We start from the raw sequence: 23,409 nt of genomic DNA on the forward strand, positions 1-23,409 counted from the left end.
GCATATGCTGGCACCTGCCCCACCCGGTGCTGTGCCCAGCACAGCGGCTCTGCCTCCCTCCCTGACTGACAAAGCCTTTGAGGAGAGGGGTATAGTCCATTGTAGTGCCCACATCCCTGTTATTTCTCTCCTTCCTTCTGTTCAGAGTCTCCAAGACACCCTCTTTCACTGGTTTCTTTGTTTGACTAATTGCTTTAGCCAGTCCTTCAGGGTACGGCTGCTAGCAACACATTCTTTCAGTTTTATTTCATCTGCTTAATGGCCTTATTTTCCTTGCATTCCTGAAAGACCGTGCATTCTCAGAGAAAAAATTTGGGGTTGAATTTTTTCCTTTCAATGCTTGAAAATCTCTGGCGACTTTTTTGCAGTTCTCATTGTTTCTGACCAGAAATCTTTTCTCCTTTGAATCCTTTCCCCCCATAGGTAATGTATCATTTCTCTCTAGCTTCTTGAGAGACTTTTTTGCTTTGTCTATGGTGTGGATTTCTTTTGGTTTATCCTGTTTAGGGTCTTCAGTTTGTAGCTCCGCATGGGTAGTTTTCAGTGATTCCTTTTTCAAATATTCTTTCTGCCCCCCCTCTCCTCTTTTTCTGATGACAGAAACATTAATGGTTTAAAAAAATAGTCCCTTAGTTCTCAGAGACTGTTCATTATTTAAGTCTACTCCTCCATTTTGTTTTGATTGGTTGTTCAAATCCGGTAAATTTGAGCCTCGAGTTCAGTGATTCCATTCTCCGCCGTCACCATTCAATTACTGATCCTACCCAGTGCGCATCTTCTTTTTAAACTTGCTGTTGTATTTTCCAGTGTTCAGATTTCTATTTTTTGTAATATCTGTTTCTTGGCTCTGATGTTGTCATGGCCTACAGATTGTTTTTTTATTTTTCAATTACAGTTGACATTCAATATTATTGCGTATTAGTTTCAGGTGTGCAGCATAGCGGTCAGACAGTCACATACTTTATGAAGTGTTCCTCCTGATAATCCCAGTACGCACCTGGCGCTGTACAGAGTTATTACAATGTTATTGACTTTATTCCCTGCGCTGTCCTTCACATCCCTGCTACTCTGTAACTGCCGGTCTGTCCTTCTAATTCCTCCCGCCTTTTCACCCAGCCCCCCACCCGTCTGCCCTCTGGGTTCGGAAGCCTGTTTCTGTTTCATTTGGTCCTGTGGCCTCCTCATAGAGGTGAAATCAAGGGGTATTTCTTTCTCTGTCTGACTGACTTCACTTGACATAATGCTCTCCAGGTTTTGTTTTCAGAGAATCTGTTATTATTAGTTGTGAAAACATTTTTATAGCAGCTCTTTTAAAATCCTTGTCAGGTAATTCCAACATCTGTCCACCTCCATGTTAATGTCAGCGGCTCCTTGACCCTGCCCCGGGGGGTGGGGGTGGGGCCCTCTATTGTCTCCTGCACATTTGCTCGGCTGTGTGAGGAGACCCCCGGGCCTGCTGAAATCCTTCATGGCAGCAGGCGGTCACCCTTGCCTAGGTGTGGTGCTCAGGCCCTGGCTTCCTTTTCCCGGTGGGGGCTGCTACTCAGCTCTATTCCAGAGCCTTGGGTCCTATTGATTTATCTGCTGATCCTACCTCCCACTTGCTGTTCTCCCACTTGCTGTTCGTGCTGCCTGGGCGAGTAGAACAGGTTTCCCCAGGTTGGCCTTGGAGGAGGAGGGGGTGTCTCGGGCCCATGGGGACAATGAAGCTTCCTGGGCTGGGACATCATGTGTCATGGTGGCACCTGTCTACTGATTCTGCCGACCCACCAGGCACGTCGGGGACTCTCAGCACTATGGGGTCTCTTGCTAGGATCTCCCCCACACGGGAAACCTAGAGAGGGAACACCGAGGCTGACTGCCTTTGTGCAGCTCCCCCTCCAGGTCCTGCTTGGCCCAGGGTCCACGGGAACAGGGGGTGTGTGAGGTGGGCCGGCTGCGCCATTGTTCTCCTCCACCCAGGGCGCCTGGGAGAGTCAGCTTATCCGTATGCATCACCTGGCTAATGAAATGCGTCATGGAGGGCGGAAGCTCAGACAGCCAGGGGACTCTGTGCTTTGCACACACCCCCCCCCCCCCGTCACGGTCACTGAGGCTGCTTCAGATGGTAGCTGTTCAGCCAGCCCACGCCCCGCGCGCGCGCGGGGATGATGACAGCTCAGAGCCGGGCCCCCGCAGATCCGCAGATCCGGGAGGGCGCGTGACGGCAGCGATGTAAATGAGCAGGAGCCTCTGTGTGCGCCTCGGGGAGCCGAGGCGTGCAGTTTGTTACCATAGCATCCCCTCGCCTATTCTGAGGTGAATTCTGCTTCAGAGGAAACCCGGAGCCAGGAGGCAAATCCAGACAGCCCTGCAGGGCACCAGAAACGCACAAAGCCGTGTACACCTTAACCAAGCATTCTATTAATTCAGCGTGTGTTCCTCGGTTTCTCGTAACAAATGGAGTTTGCCTCCAGGGCAGTGGAACGCGCCTGGGGTTTGGCAACATCTGCCTAGGTTAGGGCGCCCAAGCGGGTTGTGAGGACGGTGCAACAAAGCTGGCTTTTCAATGGGAGAAAGAAGGGGTGGGGCTGCTTGCGGAGAAAGCTCCATTTCTGACTTCCACCGCTGCGATTTGACTGCAGACGATTAGGGCACCGGGGTCTGCGTAAATTATGAGATTAATGCCCCTATCAAAGGGCCCTCAGAGAGCCCCCTTCCCTCCCACCACGTGCGGGCACAGCAAGCAGTGGGCCTGTGCAACCCATAAGAGGGCTCCCCCGGCACCCGGCCACGCTGACGCCCTGACCTCCTATTCCAGCCTCCAGAACCACCACCGACACATTTTCGTTGTTGACGTGCCACCCAGCTTCCCGTGTGCTGTTACATCAACCGAGATGAACCGAGACACCACCTCCAGGATGGAGGCCAGCATTAAGAACTATAGACGTGCCTCGGCAGGGTGGATCAGAGACTTGGAGCATCATCTCTCACAGCAAAAGCTTGCAGGTCCCATGCCCAGTCGGGGGTGTGCTCAGGTTGCAGGTTCGATCCTGGTTGAGGCACATGTGGGAGACACCGGATCAATGTTTCTCTCCCTCTCTCTCGCTTGTCCTTCTGAGATCAGACAAGATCAGGAACGTTCAGTGGGATATGTCTGTGGACTCCCTTCCTCTCTTTCTAAAGTCAACAAATATATCCTTGGGTGGAGTATATATAAAGAATTATTGAGCTCTGAATTATTGAGCTCTGGCTGGTGTAGCTCAGTAGATCGAGCACTGGTTGTGAAACAAAGGGCCGTCGGTTAGATTCCCAGTCAGGGCACATGCCTGGGTTGCAGGCCAGGTGCCCAGTAGGAGCGAGTGAGAGGCAACCACACATTGATGTTCCTCTCCATCTCTTTCTCCTTCCTTTCTCCTCTCTCTAAAAATAAATAAATAAAATCTTTTTTTTTTAAGAATAATTGACTATGTTGTCTGTAGCATTTGCATTTTGGGGTCTTTATATATATATTTCTGTCTCCATCGTATAGTCTTGCACTGGGGTCTCCACAGGTCACTAATGGGATCCATCCACCCCTTACCGAACCTGGACCCCGCCCTATAGGAAGAGGTGAGGTTCACTCTGGGGTCTCTAAGGTGAGCCCACAGCCCTGGGGTCACTGCCAGGTGGCAGTGGCTGGCCATGGCCCCATCTCCAGAGTCTCCACTATAATTTATAGTGAGAAAAGGGTGTCCTGGTTTTTGTTAAGGATCCAGGAGCATTTTCAGTCAAGTTTCAAGGCAAGAAACTACACCTTTTTCAGCACGGAACCGGGGAAAGTGAAATCACTCTAAAGTGACGTGTGCACCTCTGAACTGAGAGACACTGGACCTTTGTCCCATGAAGCCCCCGGGGCAAGTTCTCCGCCTGTGACTGTCCCTCAGCACTGATTTCTGTGGGAGATTCATGGGGAACCCTCCTTCTCTACCCCTTGTATTTTATTTATTTATTTTTAAATACTCACTGGAGGCTACGTTTGTATTAATTTTAGAGAGAGAAGAAGTGGAGGGCACTGATGGGGGGGGAGGGAAATGTTTCCCCGCAACTCATCACAGCAACTACCAAAACCCCAGCTCTGCAAAGAAGTTACGTGCTGGAAGGGAATGCAGTTATCTAATGCTCAAGGTGACTTCCCTCGGGCTGCTGGTTCCCGGATGGATGATGGATATCGCTGTGTTCCCCTTGAAAATGTAAAGCATCCAGGCATCTCTGTGAGTTCCCTGAGGTGGCTGCCCCCAGGATACCAGCTGTTTACCGCAAACGGCCCCTTGCTCGAGGGCATGCACAGGTCATCTTTTTCCCTCTGCTTGATGCTGTGAGATATGCAGAGATTCGTGGGTCAGAACCGAGAGAAGACAAAACGGGGGGATGAAAATGGAACGGAAAAAGAAAAACTCCTGAAATGTCATTTTTATGCGGTACCACAAAAATAAGCTTACAGTTTTCCTAGGTATTTGATAGCAGAATACACTTACAATGGAGAGAAATTGCACTATGTGCTTGATGTTTTATTACTTAAAAACGCAGTCAATGATTGTTTAAGTTTTAATAATGTAATTCCAAACAGAGAGCCACTGTTTTTTAACAGGTTTTCTCAATTGGAAAACTAGATTTGCAGTAATGACCAAAGGTATAACAAAGGACAACAATTTGTTGATTTGATAATTTGTGGTTTAAGTGGGGCTCGAACACTTGTTAGCAACTAAGGGTTCCATGTTTCTTCCTTCAAGAATGCTGGTATGGGCCCTGGCTGGTGTGGCTCAGTGGATTGAGCGCAGGCCTGCGAACCACACGATTGCGGTTCGATTCCCAGTCAGGGCACATGCCTGGGTTGCAGGCCAGGCCCTCAGCAAGGGGAGGGGGTCGGGCATGTGAGAAGCAACCACACATTGATGTTTCCCTCCCTCTCTTTCTCCTTCCCTTCCCCTCTCTCTAAAAATAAATAAATTAATTAATTTAAAAGATAATGCTGATATGTGGGAAACAAATTATATTCAAGTAATCCCTTCAGTCTAGTTAAACCCAACAGACAAGTGGAATAATTCTAGTAAACGAATAATCCTTTTCCTGGAACACAAAAGCAATTGTTATAATTTGTACCGTGTTATTTGCATGTGATTTGTGGGCTGTGAGTTGATTTTGACCCAGCATGCTTCGGTAGGTGTTTTTTGTCTGTTTGATTCCATAGTACTTCAGGACGGATGGCTGAATAACTTGGTTTTTGATGAGAACAGAAAGATTTTACATGTCATTCCTCTGGGGGGTTTTTTGTGGAGGTTTTTTTTCCCCTGTTCTTCTGAGTTTTGGACTTCTATGTGCTTATTTAAAAAGTACGTTGCTACTGCCATCTGTTGGGTGGAATGTGCATTCTACTCAGACACAGGGACTTTTGAAACATCCAAATATCTGTCCCTTGCTTCTTTTAACTTCCCAGCTATTTTTGTCTTCTTAAATTTTTAAAGAAGACCTTATTTTTATTTAATTTTAGGGAGAGGGGAAGGGAGGGAGAGATGGAGACAAACATCACTGTGTGGTTGCTCGCTGTGTGAGCTCCCCCTACTGGGGACCTGGCTGGCAACCCAGGCATGTGCCCTGACTGGGAATTGAACCTGCAACCCTTTGGATTGCAGGCCAGTGCTCAGCCCACTGAGCCCCACCAGCCAGGGCTTAAATTTTTATTTATTGATGAGATAGAGAGAGAAATACGGATTTGTTGTTCCCCTTATTGATGCATTCATTGGCTGATTCTTGTCTGTGCCCTGACCCAGGATTGAACCCTCCACCTTGACGCATTGGACGTCACTCTTCACTAACTGAGCTGCCCCCTATTTCTTAAAGAGGAGATCCTACCTTTAGTTCATAGATGTTAGGCGTGGCTCCTGGCTCCCACTCAGAATCTAATTTATTTCACAACCATCTTCTATGGCGGTGGGGAACTTTCTCTTCAGAACTTGAAATGCTTTCTATGGACGGGAGAGTGCATGGTTTTTATTTTCTCAATAAGACAGAGGGAGAGAGGTGGGCTTGTGGGACATTTTGTCTTAAGTGTGTGTCTACTGTGCTGTCTCGGTCCTTGGCTCCTTCCGGACCCCTCAGGTCTCATGGCTCTCTTCTGTCACAGAGTTTCTTAGAGAAATAGCGCCTTCTGCGGGGTGAGGGGTGGATGTCAAAGCCGAACCAGGAGGGACCACGCACTGCATGTTGGTCTTAGGAGTCAGGACAGGTGGGAAGCACACCCACCCCCAGCTCCCATCCCCCTGAGGATGTTTGACACGCTCATAATACAACTCCGGGGCCCAAGGCTGAGGGAACTGGTTAAAAAGGGCCTGATATGGCTCAGTGGGCTGGGTGTGGGTGTGGGACAACCATCCCACGAAGCCTAAGGTCCCCGGTTCAATTCCGGGTCAGAGCACATGCCTAGGTTTACATCCTGGTCCCTGGTTGGGACCCAGCTGTCCCTGGGTGTGCCAGCAGCAACTGATGGATATTTACCTCTCACATCAATGTTTCTCTCCCTCTCTTTGGCCCTCCCTTCCCCTCTCTCTAAAAATAAAAAAAAAGAAATGAATGCTCCAATACATCAACAAAGTGTTCTCCCAGCTTTGCTTGAGGAAGGGGTGTGCTTGTGTTTCATGATTTGACAGTAGACAGAGCGAGCTTGCCCAGAGCAGAGCTCCTCACCACCGCACACTTGCTCACCCAGGCCAGGCTGTCCGTGGGACCCGCAGCCCCAGGTCCTGCCTCCTGGTTCCCGTTCCAAGAGGTGTAACTCTTGCTCAGGGTGTGCTCTGTTCTGAGGCGCCCGTGGGTGGGTGAGGACTGGTCCTCAGGCCATCATCCCCCTCTTTTGCGGCCCAGGAAGCCAACTCGGAGGCCACAGCCCGAGGGAGCCTGCGTGACGCTGGCACTTGTCCTCAGGCCTGCGCTGCCCCCAAGCCCCCCCTGTCTGCAGAGATGCCAGGCTGGTCAAGAAGGATGAACCGAGAGTGGCAGTCCTGTTTGTGGTCCCTGGTGCAATTGCTCTACAGGGTCCCCAATGCGGCAAAGGTGGCGTTCTGATGGGGCCAGGAGACAGCTGCTTGGGGGCATCTCACCCTAGAGGTGGGCCTGGGGTTGGGGGGGAGAATGGGGGGGCAGCCTGGCTTATAAACCCACAGTGGCCCTGAAGCCGAAGGAAGTGTCGGCAGAAACAGAACAAAAGCAGGCACAGATCTGAGACCCAAGGAAGCACAGATGAGGCCGATGGCATCTAGAAACAGCCGCCTGGTGGGGCTGTGGGCTGAGAGCAGTCCCATGGGGCTGGACTTCGCCTTTCAAACCCCAGAGAATTCCAGGGCTCCCTGTTTTCAATCTGGATTCTGACGTCTGGGGCCAGATTGAAGGCTTGCAGCAGCAAAAGCCTTTTTGTTCTCCTTAGGGCTCCAGCCGGCAACTCTGCCTGGCTTCCTCCCCAGCGGGCCGGCCAGGTGGTTTGGCTTTGAATGGGAGGCACGAGGCTGTGTGGCTCCTGACATTTACTTTCCCCGGGGAGTAGAGCTGCGCGTCCTGGCGTGGGGCCCTGGTGGGGGCGGAGTTGGAAGCGCTCCTTGGCAGACAGAGTCCTGCCCGTTCTGCTGTGAGGCCTCAGCTTCAAACACTTTGTTCCCTGATGGCACTGTTTATAACCACGCTAGAAAAACAGAATTAGGGGACGCGATGAACGCACGGTGGCGGAATTGGGAAGAGAAGCGTGCACGGAAGCGCTGACCCACCAGGGGAACTAAGCAGACTTCTACTCCCTGGAAGGTGTACCACAAGGAAAAACAGTGAAAAGTTCAAGCTATCCCTGACCTGTGTGGCTCTGTGCCAGCTGGCTGGGTGGGTGTCCTCCTGCAAAGCAAAAGGTCGCTGGTTTGATTCCTGGTTGGGGCACATACCCGGGTTGCAGGTTTGGTTCCCGGTTGGGGTCGGTACAAGAGGCAATTGATTGGTGTTTCTCTCTCACATTGATGTTTCTCTCTTTCTCTTTCTTCCTCCTTTCTTCGCTCTCTAAAAATAAATAATTAAAATCTTTAAAAAAATGTTAAATCTAGGCCAATGAATCTGCTAAAGGAAGTGTAAATATGTTGTCTTACTAAACTGTGGGATGCTCCAATGGGATACTACTACTTAGCCATAAAAAAGAAGGAAATCTTTACCTTTTGCGACAACATGAATGGGCCTGGAAGGCATTATGCTGAGTGAATAATGCTGGTCAGAGAAAGACGAATACCACGTGATTTCACTCATATGTGGAATCTAATGAACACAATTAACACACAAAAACAGAAACAGGGTCACAGATACTGAGAAGAGAATGACAGCTGTTAGAAGGGAGGGGTCTAGGGGAGCTGGGTGAAAAGGGGGAAGGGATTAAGCAAAAGAAAGACAACCTCACAGGCACAGACAGTGGCATGGTGATGACCAGAGGGAAGAGGGGAGGAGGAGGAAGAAGAGGGTAAAGGAGGGATAAAAATGGTGACGGATGGAGACTTGACTTGGGGTTGTGAACACACAATACAATACACAGATATAGAATAGTACACCTGAAACCTATGTAAGTTTATTAACCAGTGTCACCCCAACATATTCAGTAAAAATTAAAAAATAAAAATAAGCCCACCCCAATTTTGCGATGCTCCAGAATACTACCTGTATGGACCTCAGGTATGAAAATCTATGCTTGGGGCCGGAGTTCTCAGAAGGGGCCTCTGGGTGTCCCAGTGACAAGAAGAAGGCCATGATGAGAAGACAAAGAAATTCGTGCCCCTTTCAAACACTTCCAGATCCTGGGTAAATAAGTGTTTCCACCTGTTCACCAGCAGATGTCACTGTTTGCACATGAAATAGGAAAAGTTATCCTCTCCTCTGGCCCCCGCCCTTTTCTTATTCGAAAACAAGACAAGCTTCTCCATGTTTTCTTCCCCATAAAGTCTTATCACAAGGTCATTTGGGCTCTGGAGAAGAAAGATATTGTTCATCCCTTTAAAGAAAAACTGTGCATGTAAAGGAACTGGCTTACAAGAGACACACACACACACATTTTGTATAGAGAACTGTACCATGAAACTCCATTAAAAATCATTTGTGAGCACTTACGATTTGATTGAAACCAGCTTATGGGACCTGGGCACCCCGAAAGATTAAGACCCTGCTCATCAAGGGTCTTAAAGCCCTTTTGGAGACAAGATATAAATGACAAAATAACTTAAGGCCTCAGATGGTAAGTACCGAAACTCAAAACAAGTGTGTTGTCTCAGATTTTGTTTCAGGGACTTGGGGGGCCAGAGTGGGCTAGAGCAGGCCAAGACTGTACCGCAGGAAGTCCCAAGACAATAGGGGACTTCATTTGCTTGGTAATAAAAGGTACTGTAGGGTTTTTTTCCCCCTACAAGGAAAAAGAAAAGTATTTTGGGGAGATTTGTAAGATTTGTTTGGTGGAGTTGTGACAAGTGAAATGGATGGGGGTGACATTATTATGGAATCCAGGAGTGGGGACAGAAACTTGTGCAGTGGTTCCTAGAAATCAGACTAAGACCCAGAACATACAAGGGAAGGGATGGGCCACCACGCCAGCACATGGACCGCATGGTCACTGCTGTGTCTTGGCCTCCCGGTCCCAGGTCAGGGCGGAAAGGTTGGCACGTGGTTAGACAAGAAGACCAAAGATCTGGGATCAGAGCTATTTCCAGAAACACGTGGACTTGGAGCAAAACAAGTACAGTGAGCCCTGGCTGGTGTGGTCCAATGGACTTGGTGCGGGCCTGCGAACCACACGATCGCGGTTCAATTCCCAGTCAGGGCACATGCCTGGGTTGCAGGCCAGTTCCCAGCAGGGGACGCAGGAGAGGCAACCACACATTGATATTTCTCTCCTTCCCTTCCCCTCTAAAGATTAATAAATAAAATCTTAAAAAAAAACAAGTACAGAGATCCCTCACCTATCACGGGAGTTACATTCCAGAGACTCCCGTGATAGGTGGAAATCCGAGAAGTAGTGGCGTTCTATTTATTTTATTTTTATATATATTTTTTAAGGCTTTATAAACCCTTCCCACATTCCTATAAACCTTTCCCACTCTCTTGTTAACCTTTTCCACACTCTTATAAACACTTCATATGCCTTTAAACACTTTCTACACTCTTAAACCTATGTAATTTTAACAACATATAAAATTCCATATGGGTACTCACCAGTGAAGTATACTACAACTCGAATGATGAAGACCATGAATTATGTAGCTGTGCAGCACTGATGGAGATGAAGGTGATGACGATGATGAGACGAATGTACTGTGTAGCCAAGAAGAGCATTGCAGCTCTTCGGAAGGGACCACTTCATCAGGGGCTTCATCAAGAGGTGCAGTATCTTCGCTCTGGGCCGTAACTTCCGTTTCCGTGAAAGGCGTGGGCGTAACTGATCTCTTCCTCCAAGTGATGAACACAGATATGGGGAGCTGCTGGCGCTGCTTTTGATCCGCAGAGGCAGCTTCTCCATGCAGAGAAACGCTCTTGAGTCCAAAGCGTCTCTGAAATTTGTCAAACCAGCCCTTGCTGGGACTGAATGGGGTTGGTCTAGTGGGAGAAGCACTCGAGGGTCCTGCTTCTGCGCCGTTGTCCTTGTTTTCATCCTTGTCACTGCCGTGAATGTCTGTGCTTTCTGCAAAACTATCATAAAGTTTCTTGACCCTCATCTGGATGGTGTTGGTACCCAGCGAGATATTCTTCTTCCTGCAGTCATTTATCCACAGGGCCAATGCAGACTCCATCCTCACAATGGCCTTATTGTGGGAAGTGACCACCCTCTTTGTAGTCTTGTTAAAAGTCATTGTTGCCATAGACCTAATATTCTTCTCATGTTTATGTAGCAAACAGTAGATTTGTTGATCCTGTAATGGCGGCCTACAGCTGTGCAGCTCTTGCCTTCCTTTAACATGTTGAGAAGTTCCGCCTTTTCTTTGATGGTAAGCATATTCCTCTGGTGCTCGGGTTCACTGCCCCAAGCCTTAGAAGGCACAGAACGTTTGGGTGGCACCATAGGGCTTGAAATAAAGTCAAACTTTTACAAAAACACACAACACCGCAGAGCAACACCATGCCTAGCGATCAGACATCCATGTGAAGTGGACAAGGAGAGATGCTGAACACATGGGTACAGTGTGGGAGGGCAAACAGATGATTCTATGGTCCCTGAGCCAATCAGCGCCCAGGATACAGAACACAGTGCTGTGGTTGGTCACCTTCCATCCCATCAGCCAATAGTGTGCCACGTACAATCTCACATTGGCAAGCTTGCCTAAGGGGTGGTGGCATACTGCATTTCCATTGTGCACAGTACGGTATTGATCTGCTGATGAAATACATACTGTATTGTATATACTGTATTGTATATTTAATATTCTTTTAATATGTTTGAATTAACATGTTTATATTGTTTTAAATTTTTAGGTAAAAATAATTAAAACCATAAACATTATATAAATACCTAATACTGCAAAATCCTGAGATATAGCGAGAACTCTGCCATACAGAATTAAATATATATATATTTTTAAAAACCCCACAATACAGTGAAGCTGCAATAAGTGAACTGTGATATAGTGAGGAACGACTGTATGTGAAGAAGAGGGGACATGAGTCTTCTGATCTTGGGTGGCGGGTGGGAACCGGTGATGTCATCGAGGAAACAGACAAGCTGGGGAGGGCGGTTGGCTGGGATGGACAGGGGTGGGGTCCACTGTGTGCCCCATGGTTGGAACCGCACCCTGCAGGTGCGGGGGCATGAAGGTCGAGGACCCAGGTAGGGTGAGAGACTTCTTGATGGAACCACCAGCCTGGGAGTGGAAACACGGGGACTGGTCAGAAGGCACCAGGTCTCGGCCAACGCCCACAGCTAGGAGATGACGTTGGAAAAGAGATGGTGAATCAGGCCATGAAGCCTAAGGCAGAGGACGGTGTGAGGAATGGAATCAGGACTAATGAGGACCTCAGGGAGGCCCGAAGAGCCAGGGACCACCCTCGGGCCATTCGACAGGATAAGAAAGTTCCCGGTCTGTTTGAGCAATCTTAACTTCACGCAAACTTGATTATAATTGGCCACTTGCCTTCCAGGCATTCATGCCCAAGAGTGTTTAAATATTGCAAAGGGTCTCCGCTGAATACCTTAGGTTCCTTCCAACTCTGAGTTCCTTTAAATTAATTGCTCTGAGGCTGAGGATGCCTTGACTCATATTGATTTATTTATTTATAGACACAGGGAAAGGAAAGAAGAAGGGGAGAGAAACATCAATGTGTGGTTGTGTCTTGCGCGCCCCCAACTGGGGACCCGGCCCACAACCCAGGCATGTGCCCTGACTGGGAATCAATCCAGTGACCCTTTGGTTCGCAGGCCTGCGCTCAATCCAGAGCCACACCAGCCAGGGCAGATGCCTTGACTTAAAAGAGGAGCTTGATCAGAATGCCAGTTGCAGTCTGGCCCAAGTCTGCAGGGGCACAGGATGAACCTTGGATGGACAGACCACGGGCTGAAGGTGGGTCCTGCTTGTGGACTGAATAGCAGCCAGTGTTTGCGAAGACTTCAAGGGTATGACGGCTTGGGCCCTGACCTTGGGTTCTCCTGCCATCTCTGCGGCTAGCGAGCAGACCTTGCATGCTCATACTGGTAAGTGCTGATACCCTGGAGGGTCCCTGACAAAATGGGGCCGAGAGCCAAAACTACTTCTGTTGAACTTGGCCTCTGGGAGGAAGGGACGGGAAAGCAGCTCTGTTACCAGCCCCTCAGTGAAAGCCGATCGTGGAAACTGGATGAGAGGCTGTGTGTGAGCATGCTTTGCACCCCACTGTCCTTTCTGCTGGTTCAGCCATTACAATTTTCAGTCCGCCAAAATAAATACTCCAGGTGTGAGTTAGACCCTGCAGGGGTGCCTGACTTTTTTGGTGTCTCTGGGCCACACTGGAAGAAGAAGAGTTGTCTTGGGCCCCACATTAAATATACCAACACTAATGAAAACCAATGAGCAAAACAAAGGTTTTAAGTAAATGTACAATTTTGGGTTGGGCCGCATTCATAGCTCTCCAGGGCCACATGTGGCCCGCGGGCCACGGGGTGGATACCCCTATAATTATGATGTCCACAAGGACACTGGGGACATGGTATTTTGTGGGGAAAATGGCCTCCTTTGGCACAGGCGGGATCTATCTGCAAGTCTCTCCGTGTGTGTTGACCGTGGAGATGGTGGTCACTGTTTTCTAATTGCTGCGTTTACCAGATGGCCCGCCACCCCTGTCCGCCAAGAGCTGCTCTGGTTTGGGCCGCGTGGGTGTCCACGTCCGAGTCCTTTTGGAATGTGGGGCACGGTCCAGAAGGCTCATCACGCTTCTCAGAGCCCCGAGCAGCAGATCAGCTGCCACTGTCTGAGGACTTCTCAGACACTGGCCACCCCCCAAACATCCGCGGCCTTGGAGAGAAGGCTGGGCATGCCAGCTTTCCTGGAGCCCAGAATTACACAACCTAGGGACGCACCACGCAGGAAAACTCACATTCACGAAACTGTCACCAACTCCTCCTGGCTCCGGTCCTTGCCACTGTTAATAGAGAGAACTAACCTTTAAATGATTCCGGGCCCAGGGCTTGGGGCTTGCACTGTAAACCACGGGCCTTAAGCCCAGGGAGTGCCCCAGACATTCCTAGCCAACGGCACCACTATCGATAGACCAAGCCCAGCAGAAAACGGAGCTGAGTGATTCTCCTGCATTGGCCCTTACAATGGTCCTGTGAGCTAGGTGGACCGCTCGCTCTGCCTGGTTCTAGGAATTGTAACTCTACCCCCTGTGGCTAAGGATGAACCAGTGACCTCTGGAATGTGAGCCACAGGAGACAAAGCTTGTCTCTGGTAGCAAACGCTGCCTCAGTTTCCTCCCTGCCCCCAAAGCAAGGTTGGATGGGTAAGACCCCTCAGAGGAGAGGCAACCTAGGCCAGACACAATCACTTGGGAGGCCATCATGGAAGGACTCGGGGGGCTGCAACAAAGAGCAATGGACTCTCACCCCCCATGGCTTTGAAAAAGCCTGAGCCCCCGTGTTCTCTGGGAGAAGCGCTTCCTGGCTCTAATCCCCTTAAACCTGAACACCTGATCTGGAGGGGTATTCAGGCTTAAGCTCCTTGCCTTGCTAGAGCGTGTCCTGGGGAAAAATCTGGCATCACAAAGACTTGCTGATAAACCTGTGAAACCTGCTCTGCTAGGAGTATTTTCATTCATATGTTAAGAGTTCGAGCAGGAAACTCTAAAACTCTTCCTGACGGACTCTGACTCGGACTCTGACTCGGACTAAGCCCTCAGATCTCTTTGAAATGTTATCTACTGTTTGATCCTTGCCGCCCTGTATTCCTGTGTATTACAACCCAATAAAAGCACCTGGAGGAAGGGGCTCAACGCCTTTTTCCCCTGAGAAACTGGCCACTGTTCAAGACCTTTTTCCTCTGGGAAACTGGCTGCTTCTCCTCCCCAAGCAGATCGTGTCTCAGTCATGTTTACTCTCATCTGTGGCACACAGGGGACTTGCAAGGAAAGTCGCCCCCGCAGCTAGAACTTATTATGGGTCCATCACACAGAAGAGGCTGAGAGAGGTGCAGCAACTGAAGTCACGTCACACCAGTAAGTGACAGAATCCGAACGTGGGCAGGTGGTTTGTCTCTGGAGGCCTGCGACTAAAGCTCTACTCCATGTTAACAGTATAGGAACAGTCATCCCCCGCTGCTGTGGCTCCGTGGATTGAGTGCCAGCCTGTGAGCCAGAGTTGCCAGTTCGATTCCCAGTTCGATTCCCAGTCAGTCCCCAGTAGGAAGCACGGGCAAGGCAGCAAAACATTGATGTGTCTCTTCCTCTCTTTCTCCCTCCCTTCCCCTCTCTAAAAATAAGTAAGTATTTAAAAATGAAACAAAAACCCCAGTACAGGAAGAGTTCCTATTTCTAACCTGGCCTTGGGTCATTATTCCGGTGTGCTCATTTCCACCAGAGCTATAGAGAGAGCTCCCAGCCCCATCTCAGCCTCTCAGTAATAACTTCACTGGAGAGCAAAGGTATCAATGTTCGTTGCTGAATGGGAGGCATGGGGCCGATGGTCGGTAGGAGGAACCTGTTGAATGAAGTCACCCCAGTTTTCACGCCACCGGAAGCTCCTAAGTGGGGCTTGGGTGAGTCGCGTGCGGAGAGAACCTGTGAGCTACTCAGAATACCACTTTGAAGGCCCTTTACTCTCATCATTGAGGCAGTTCACATCCTGAATCCTACGAGGAAAGATTCTTTTTTTTTTGTACTATTTTAGATTCCATTTCCCATACCTTTGTCTTCCCTCATTTGAATGTGAATTAACAACACCCACAGACTGGCAGGGAGAGGCCCCCGCGAATCTGGTCCTGTCCCGGAGAAGCAGGGCCCAGAATGAGATCACGTAGACATGTCAGTGCATTGATGGCCACCCCATCCCCACCCCTGTCCCCATCCTGTCTCCATGGTTACCAGTCCCTGACTGTTGGGAAGGATGCTGCTCCTTGGTCTTGGGCCACTTGATTCATTGTTGGTTTTTAATCAGCATTAGTTAACACCTACAAGATGCAAAGATAATGTCAGCTGCCCGTGCCGCTTCCCCCGCAGGAAAAAAAGAAACCCTGCTCATAATTCTCTAGTTATACCTCCAGGTTTTTAGTCTGAGCAGCCGTAAGGGCTAAAAAGACTTTCTGAAATAATACATTGGCTGTGATCAGTGTTCATGGGGCATATTTCTTGTCTTAGAAGAAACATTCTTCCACCCTGGTCAGTGTGGCTTGGTGGACTGAGTGCCTGGTGGCCTGTGAACCAAAGGGTTGCAGGTTCGACTCCCAGTCAGGGCACATGTCTGGGTTGTGGGCCAGGGGGCACTCAAGAGGCAACCACACACTGATGTTTCTCTCCCTCCTTTCCCCTCTCTCTAAAAATAGATAAATATTAACAAAAGAAGAACATTCAGCTTCCTCTGCTCAGAGTGTGAGGAGCATCCTATTTGCTCCGATCTCCATTTCCTTGTTGTTATCGAAAGTCAACAATCTCATGCCCCGGGCTCTGTGGCTGCTGGTAATGGAGCAGTAAGGGATGACAGGTGAGAAGCTGACCTTCAAGTCAGACAGACAGAACTGGGTTGAACTCTGACTGAAATCCTGCATTTCCCACAGACTTGCTCTCTAAACCTGACACTCTTCTAAACAGATCTATGCCTCAGTTTACTCACCTGCAGAATGGGGAGAACAATGCCTACCTCTCAGAGTGGAGCAGATGATGTTGGTAAGTGACAGAAGGTAGCAAATGCCAGAGCCCAGAGGGAGTCCCCTTCTGTTGGCAGAATCGGTGAGTCATGAGACCAGAGATAAGAAGTTTGTGGGCTCAAACGCCACAGCTCTGATCCCGGCACCTGTCAGCGTTTCTTTTGTTTGAAATGCTGTACACTTAATTTGCATTCAGAGAAAGGTCACGCATGGGATGTTCCAGGTCCCCTGCAAACCAGGAACAGGCATGCCAGCAAGGCAAATGTTTTTGTGAGCATGTCAAGCTATTAATCATAACGTAGCAAAACAGGGCACTTTTATTTATAGTGAGCCGTTGCTAAGCAGATAACAGACCCCTTTCAGGGCTTGCTTATTTTGTTGTTTTTCACAGAGAAGTGCTTGGCTCCTACAGTGGTTTCTCAGATGAGATACAAACGTCATGAGTGCATGAGTCCTGCATGTTTTGGGGTTTCAGACCCAGGTCATTGGCCTCGGCCGGCCCCCTCAGGGCAGACAATGGGATTGTAGCAGCCGCGGGAAGGGGTCTCAGGGCATGGCTGGCTCACTTTTACAGGTGACTGGGTGATGTAAAACACACTCATTGTGCACAAACAGCATGGTAAGGTATTTGCTTTGTGTTTTAATTTTCAGTTCAATCACAAAATTTTAGCCCTGGCTGGTGTGACTCAGGGGATTGAGCACCGGCCTGAGAACCATAGGGTTGCTAGTTCGATTCCCAGTCAGGGCACATGCCTGGGTTGCAGGCCAGTTCCCAGCAGGGGGCGCATGAGAGGCAACCACACATTGATGATTCTCTTCCCCTCTTTCTCCCTCCCTTTCCGTCTCTCTAAAAATAAATAAATAAAATATTTTAAAAAATAAAATAAAATACTTTAAAAATAATAAGATTAATAAATTAAATGTTGAAGTACATTCAATATTATTTTGTATTAGTTTGAGGTGCACAGCACAGTGGGCCTGTACTGTCCCCGAATGTGCTCCTTGATATTCCCAGCACCCACCTGGCACCATACACAGTTATTGCAATATTATTGATTATACTCCCTGAGCTGTACTGCACATCCTGTGACTATTCTGTCACTGTCCACTCCTTCTTCTTAGTTCCTTCCCCATTCTCACCCTGTCCCCAACCCCGCCCCTCTGCCAGACCTCAGTCTGTTCTCTGTACCTGACAGTCTGTTCCTACTTTATTGGTTCATTTATTTTATTTTTTTAGATTTCACATATACGTGAAATCACCCGGTATGTGTCTTTCTCTGACTGACTGATTTCAGTTGGCGTCCATGCTGAAACAGATGGTATGGTTTTATTCTTTTTCATGGCCAAGTAATATTCCACTGTAGAGTATATTGTTAAGAGTGAGTATGCTTCAAGCCTGAATCCCATGGGTCAGCCCTCTAGCTGTTTTCTGTATTTCCATCTCCCCATTTTGACCCAAACCAGATTATTCATTCACACCACACATTTCCTTTTGGTTCACTTAAAAAATGTACCTTAGGAGATCTTTCCATATTTGTACGTAGATCTTTCTTTATTGTACAGGTATGCCATAATTTATTTAACTGGTCCAAAATGGCGAACTATGAAGGTAACTGAACATGCTTTGGCTTCGACAAGTACAGGATGGCTTTGAACTTAGAAGGCCACAGAGTCTTTTTCTTTCCCTAAATCATGGCAAACTCTCAGAAGGGCCCTTCCAAGGCAGCTGGGTTGATGAGGGGTGTTGGGTTCTGCAGAGTCACCCCGAGGTTGGGAGACAAGTCTGGGGCCCTCCAAGCACCCTCCCTTGTTGCTCCTAATCTCATGCCCCAAACACACAGCTCCTCCTTCATTCAACTCTTCAGTGGAGATGAAGTGTGCTCGCGAGCCTTCTATGTTTTCTGAAGTCCTGCAGGTGACAAAGGTGAAGGATAGAATCGCCTGGCCTCCAACTAGATGCTGCCTTGTGTTAGTAAGAGAATCACTAACACAGACTGAGGTTTGCCTGTGGCCAGCCGCTGTCCTGAAATGCTCTGAAATCTACCCTGTCCTCCTGGTATTATCCCATGTCCCAGATGAGAAATCCCAGGCAGAGAGAGAGAGAGCGCGAGCCAGCCGTTGCTTACGTGAGGCCTTGGTGCTGGTAGGCAGCAGAGCGGGGCGGGGTGGGGGTGGGGGCGGCCGGTGAGCCTGGGTTGGCAGACGCCCGCGCCCATCCCCCCAGTAAAGGCAAACACAACACATGGCCCCTGCTGCCCTGTTTCTGCAGTATGGGCAGTGCTTGGAGATGGCAGTTGATCTTTGCGGCGGCTGCCATTCCCAATTAATCACTGGTTTGGGGAATTCAAGAACATCACTTCACGGCGTTCGTTGGGCAAAGCCATCACAAGGCTGGGTGAGGTTCAAGGGGCTAGGGGAAAAATACTGTCTCCTACTGAGGCAACGTCAAGGTCACGTGGCCAAAGAGTATGAGCATGAGCGGTGGGAGAGGATGTCGTGGAAACCCCTGGAGCCCATTCTGCAACAGGGGATGGCCCACGCAGACCAACCACGGTCTCACGAGAAGAGAGATGCTGTCGCCGGAGCGGTGGAGCTGGCAGGGCTGACAGATCCCTTCCAATTCGCTGAATGGAAGACGGAGATTCACGAAGGGGTGTTTAACGCGGTTTGGTAGGTAGGCAGCTGAAGGACTGCACGGGAGAGGAGTTTCCAGGAGCCCAGGGCGAGCAAAGGCCAGCAGGGGGAGTGAGGGGTGCACACGAGCACGTGCGCATGTGCACGCAGGACCCCTGTGTGGCCGTATTTGCGCTCAGGACCCAGGGAGCAGGGTAGTGGGGGGCGAACTGGGAAGGCAGCAGGTTACTTGTTAGAGGAGCAAGAAGCGCCAACACAGGAGCGAGGCGCTGAAAGGGTCGCATTGGCAGAATCGATTCACGAGACTGAAGAGGAGAAAGCACTTAGGAGGTGAGCAGTAGTAGCACCCATGGGGTCCAGGGGAGGCACAGTGGGGTGACCAGTAGCCGCCCAAAAGCCAGCAGAAAGGTGGACTGGGAGATATTTTAAAGCAGATGACATACAGACTATGGAATACGGCTCAGCCCTAAAAAAGAACGAAATCCTTCCATTTGCCACAACATGGGCGGACCTCGAGGGGATGACGCTCAGGGAAGTCAGGGAAAGGCAAGCAGCACGCGATTGCACATATAGGCAGAGTCTCGAGATCCAACCGACCGAGCAAACACACAACATAGAAACAGACTCACAGACACAGAGACCGACTGAAGAGGGGCAAGAGGGGAGAGGGGTTGGCGGGCTGGGTGAAGAAGAGGGAGGGGTTAGAAGTGCAGATGGGCGGTGGTGGGAGGTGAAATCCACAGCCCAGGGGAGTGCAGCCCCTAATGCCGTGCTAACTGTGCGTGAAGACAGACGGGGACTTTGTAAAGTACATGACTGTGTAACCATTCTGCCAGTACACCTGAAACAAATACAAAATAATACTGAATGTCCACTGTAGTTACAAAGAAAAAAAAATTCCAAAAGTGTGTGTGTGTTAACCCAAACATCTAGCAAGAAAATGGTGGAGTGCTGTGGCGTGGTCTGTTCGCAATCAAACTATCAAACATGCAGGGGAGGTCACAGATGAGCTTGGCTTTGCTTGGCGACCAAGAGAACCGGCACATGCACCGGCTCCCTGGAACGGCAAACACGGGCGGAGGCGAAGACTGGATCTCTCCCCCTTCCCCTTGCGGGGCAGGAGGGGCAACTGCTTCTCCTGGAAATGGTGCCCAGCAGACGTACCTGATCGTGCTCCTTGGCATCGCCCTTGGTCCGAGAGCAGCGCGGAGTGCAGTCCTGCTGGGAGCCAACCATGGCCCTTCCTCAGCACCCTCCCAGCCTGCACCTGCCCTGCTGGGCGGGCCCAGCTGCCTGCTGCCTGGTCCAGTAATTACAGGAAGAATATGCTAATGAGCAGATGCTGGAGATTAACTTGGCTTTTCTGTCGCTTGTCAAGCCCAAGCTTCACTTGTTGGAAAGGACAATGACATTGGAACTGAGGCCTGCAGTCAGTGTTTTACGCAGAGTTCCACACAACGCAGTAAGCTGACGCCAACGTCCAGCCGCAAATGCCCGCCTGGGTCCCGGGTGAGCCAGGAGCTTCTGGGTCCTAAACAATCAAGGACTCAGTGGTGCAGGCCCAGCGTCTTAGCTGGTTGATGCTAGAGAGTGAGGGTGATGCCTACTCCCTCCCCTAAGAGTGAGCAAAACTTGGAAAGTGTGAGGTGCGAAAGGACTAGGCCAGGCCAGCCTTGTCTCTGTGTCTCCCGTTTGCTCTTAGTTTATGGGAAATGCAGGTCCATTTCTAGTAATTCTACACAGCGTACATTTTTTAAAAAAATCCTCACTTGAGAGTATGTTTATTGATTTCCTAGAGAGAGAGAAATATTGATGAGAGAAAGGTCGAAACATGGATTGGTTGCCTCCTGCACAGGACTGACCAGGGATGGAACCCACAGCCTCAGTATCTTCCCTAACAGAGGATCGAACCTGCAACCCTGTGGTGCACAGGCCACCAATTAAGCCACCCCCATCCCCAGCCAGGGCTGCCCCACATGCGTTTTTATGTTTTAAAAAGATTTTATTTATTTATTTTCAGACAGAGGGGAAGGGAGGGAGAAAGAGAGGGAGAGAAGCACCGGTGTGCAGTTGCTTCTTGCACGCCCCTCACTGGTGACCTGGCCCACCACCCCGGCACGTGCCTTGACTGGGAATCAAACCAGTGACCCTTTGGTTCCTGGGCCGGTGCTCAAACCACTGAGCCACACCAGCCAGGGCCACGTGCATTTTTATATTGCCTCACTCCATGTGCTCCAAATGCTTGACATTGTGCTTGTAGCATTATTTTGCAATTTGTACGATTCCTTTAATCAATTTTGGAACAAGGCAATTATAAATTAACCCGAATGGCAAACACATACCCATTTAGTGGCATTCTGCAAATCTCGCTAGACCTGCGTTCAGAACTGAAATAGGCGGCCACATTTACAAAAGTAAAAAAAAAAATCACAGTGTTCATTGTTTTCCAAGGTCAATACTGGACCTCTGCTCCCAGGAAGATGGAGTAGACGCACTTCCCTCTGCCCCCCGTCATTTCTCCTGCCAAATACAAATCAAATCCCTGGACATTACTTGCAAAATACAAGGCGTTTAGGGTTGGGGGAAGGAGACAGACCTGCTAAGAACCCCAGAACTCCAGAAACAGCCTGGTGGTGAGCCCCTAGAAATTCTCTTTGCCTTTTCCATCCCAGGACTAGAATGGAAGAAGTCAGCAATGTGGAAACACCAAAGGGTGAGCACAGAACCCCCGCAAAGCCTGCTCTCTAGCCGAAGGACCAAGCAACTGGAAGCCTAGCAGGAAAGAAAACTGTAAGATGGTAGCTGCTCTGCTAACATGGGAAAACTGTGCCCTGCCCCTCACCAGAGACCAAGGGGGATGCTTAGACTCCCACCTCTCCAAGGCTATGATCGGGGGCTCCAACTGCAGTGCTGTGGTGGTGTTAACAAACCTCAAGGAGCCTTGGCTGATGTGGCTCAGTGGATTGAGCACCTGCCTGTGAACCAAAGGGTTGCTGGTTCAATTCCCAGTCAGGGCACACGCCTTGTGGGCCAGGTCCCCAGTAGTGGGGACTGCACAAGAGGCAACCACATATTGATGTTTCTCTCCCTCTCTTTCTCCCTCCCTTCCCCTCTGTCTAAAAAGAAATAAAACCTTAAAAAAAAAGGAGGGACGGAGACTTTGGAATCTCATAGATGGCAATGAGTACCCCGCCCAGGGTACAGGGTGTCAGTGGAGACCACGTGGGGAGCAATAATGAGCCACCCCCTCCATTTCCCCGCCTAGGGTAAGTGGAAGCCTCATTAGGAGCTCAGAGTCCTCTCCTTACCTGGCAGTCCTACCAGGACCTGATAGTAAGGAGGTGCTACCCCATCTCTTCTCCTGCCCGAGTGGCAGCAAAGGGAACCATCGGCCAGAGGGTCTAACTAAGACCCCAAGTCTCCTGCTGACCAAAATATCCAGGTCCCAGTGAAAAATCACCCATCAGCCAAGAGCCAGGAAGACCTCAAACTGGGTGAGAAGATACTCCACAGATGCCAATAATGAGTTGACAATGAAGACATCTTAGAAGAAGAACTTAAGGAGGCCATCCGAAAATGCCTTGTGAGTAACCATGAACAGTCCTTGACTGTTTTAAAAAGATTTGATTTATTTACTTTTAGAGCAAGGGGAAGGGAAGGAGACAGAGAGGGAGAGAAAATGGCTGTGTGACAGAGAAACATTGATTGGCTCTCTCTTGCACGCCGGTAAGCGGGCCGGGCCCAAAATCCAGGGATACGCTGGATTGCGCATGTGCTGACCGAGAACTGAACCAGTGCGACCCTTTGGTTCACAGGCCAGCACTCAATCCACTGAGCCACACCAGCCAGGGCTGAACAGTTGTGAAACAAATAAAAAAAATAGAAGACCTTCGCAAAAAAATGCAATGAATGACATAAAACATTCAACAGACCAGCTCAACAACAGAAAGGAGCAGAGAGAGAAAAGAATCAATAACCTGAAACTACTGAATATGAAAAAGGAGAGAGAAGAGGCAGAAAAAAAGAGAGAAAAGAACAGAGTATCAGGGACCTAGGGGACTATAGGACAAGATTTAATGTTTGTGTCATGGAAGTCCCAGAAGAGAGAAGAAAGAGTCAGGATAGAAAGAGTAATTAAAGAAATAATGGTTGAAAACTTCCAAAATCTGGCAACAAACATGACCTACGGCTTTAAGGAGCTGGGAGTACTAAAAACAAACAAACAAACAAAAAAATGTGCCTTGACTGGTGAAGCTTAGTTGGATGGGCGTCATCCCACAAACTGAAAGGTCGCCAGTTCAATTCCCCGTCAGGGCACGTGCCTGGGTTGCAGGGTTGATCCGTGGTTGAGGTGTGTATGACCAACAGCCGATCACTGTTTCTCTCTCACACTGATGTTTCTCTCTCTTTCTCTCTTTCTCCTGTCCTTCCCCTCTCT

This window comes from Sturnira hondurensis, unplaced genomic scaffold, assembly GCF_014824575.4.
Source record: "Sturnira hondurensis isolate 20B ecotype Veracruz unplaced genomic scaffold, ASM1482457v3 Scaffold0007865, whole genome shotgun sequence".
In the NCBI taxonomy this organism is placed as follows: Eukaryota; Metazoa; Chordata; class Mammalia; order Chiroptera; family Phyllostomidae; genus Sturnira; species Sturnira hondurensis.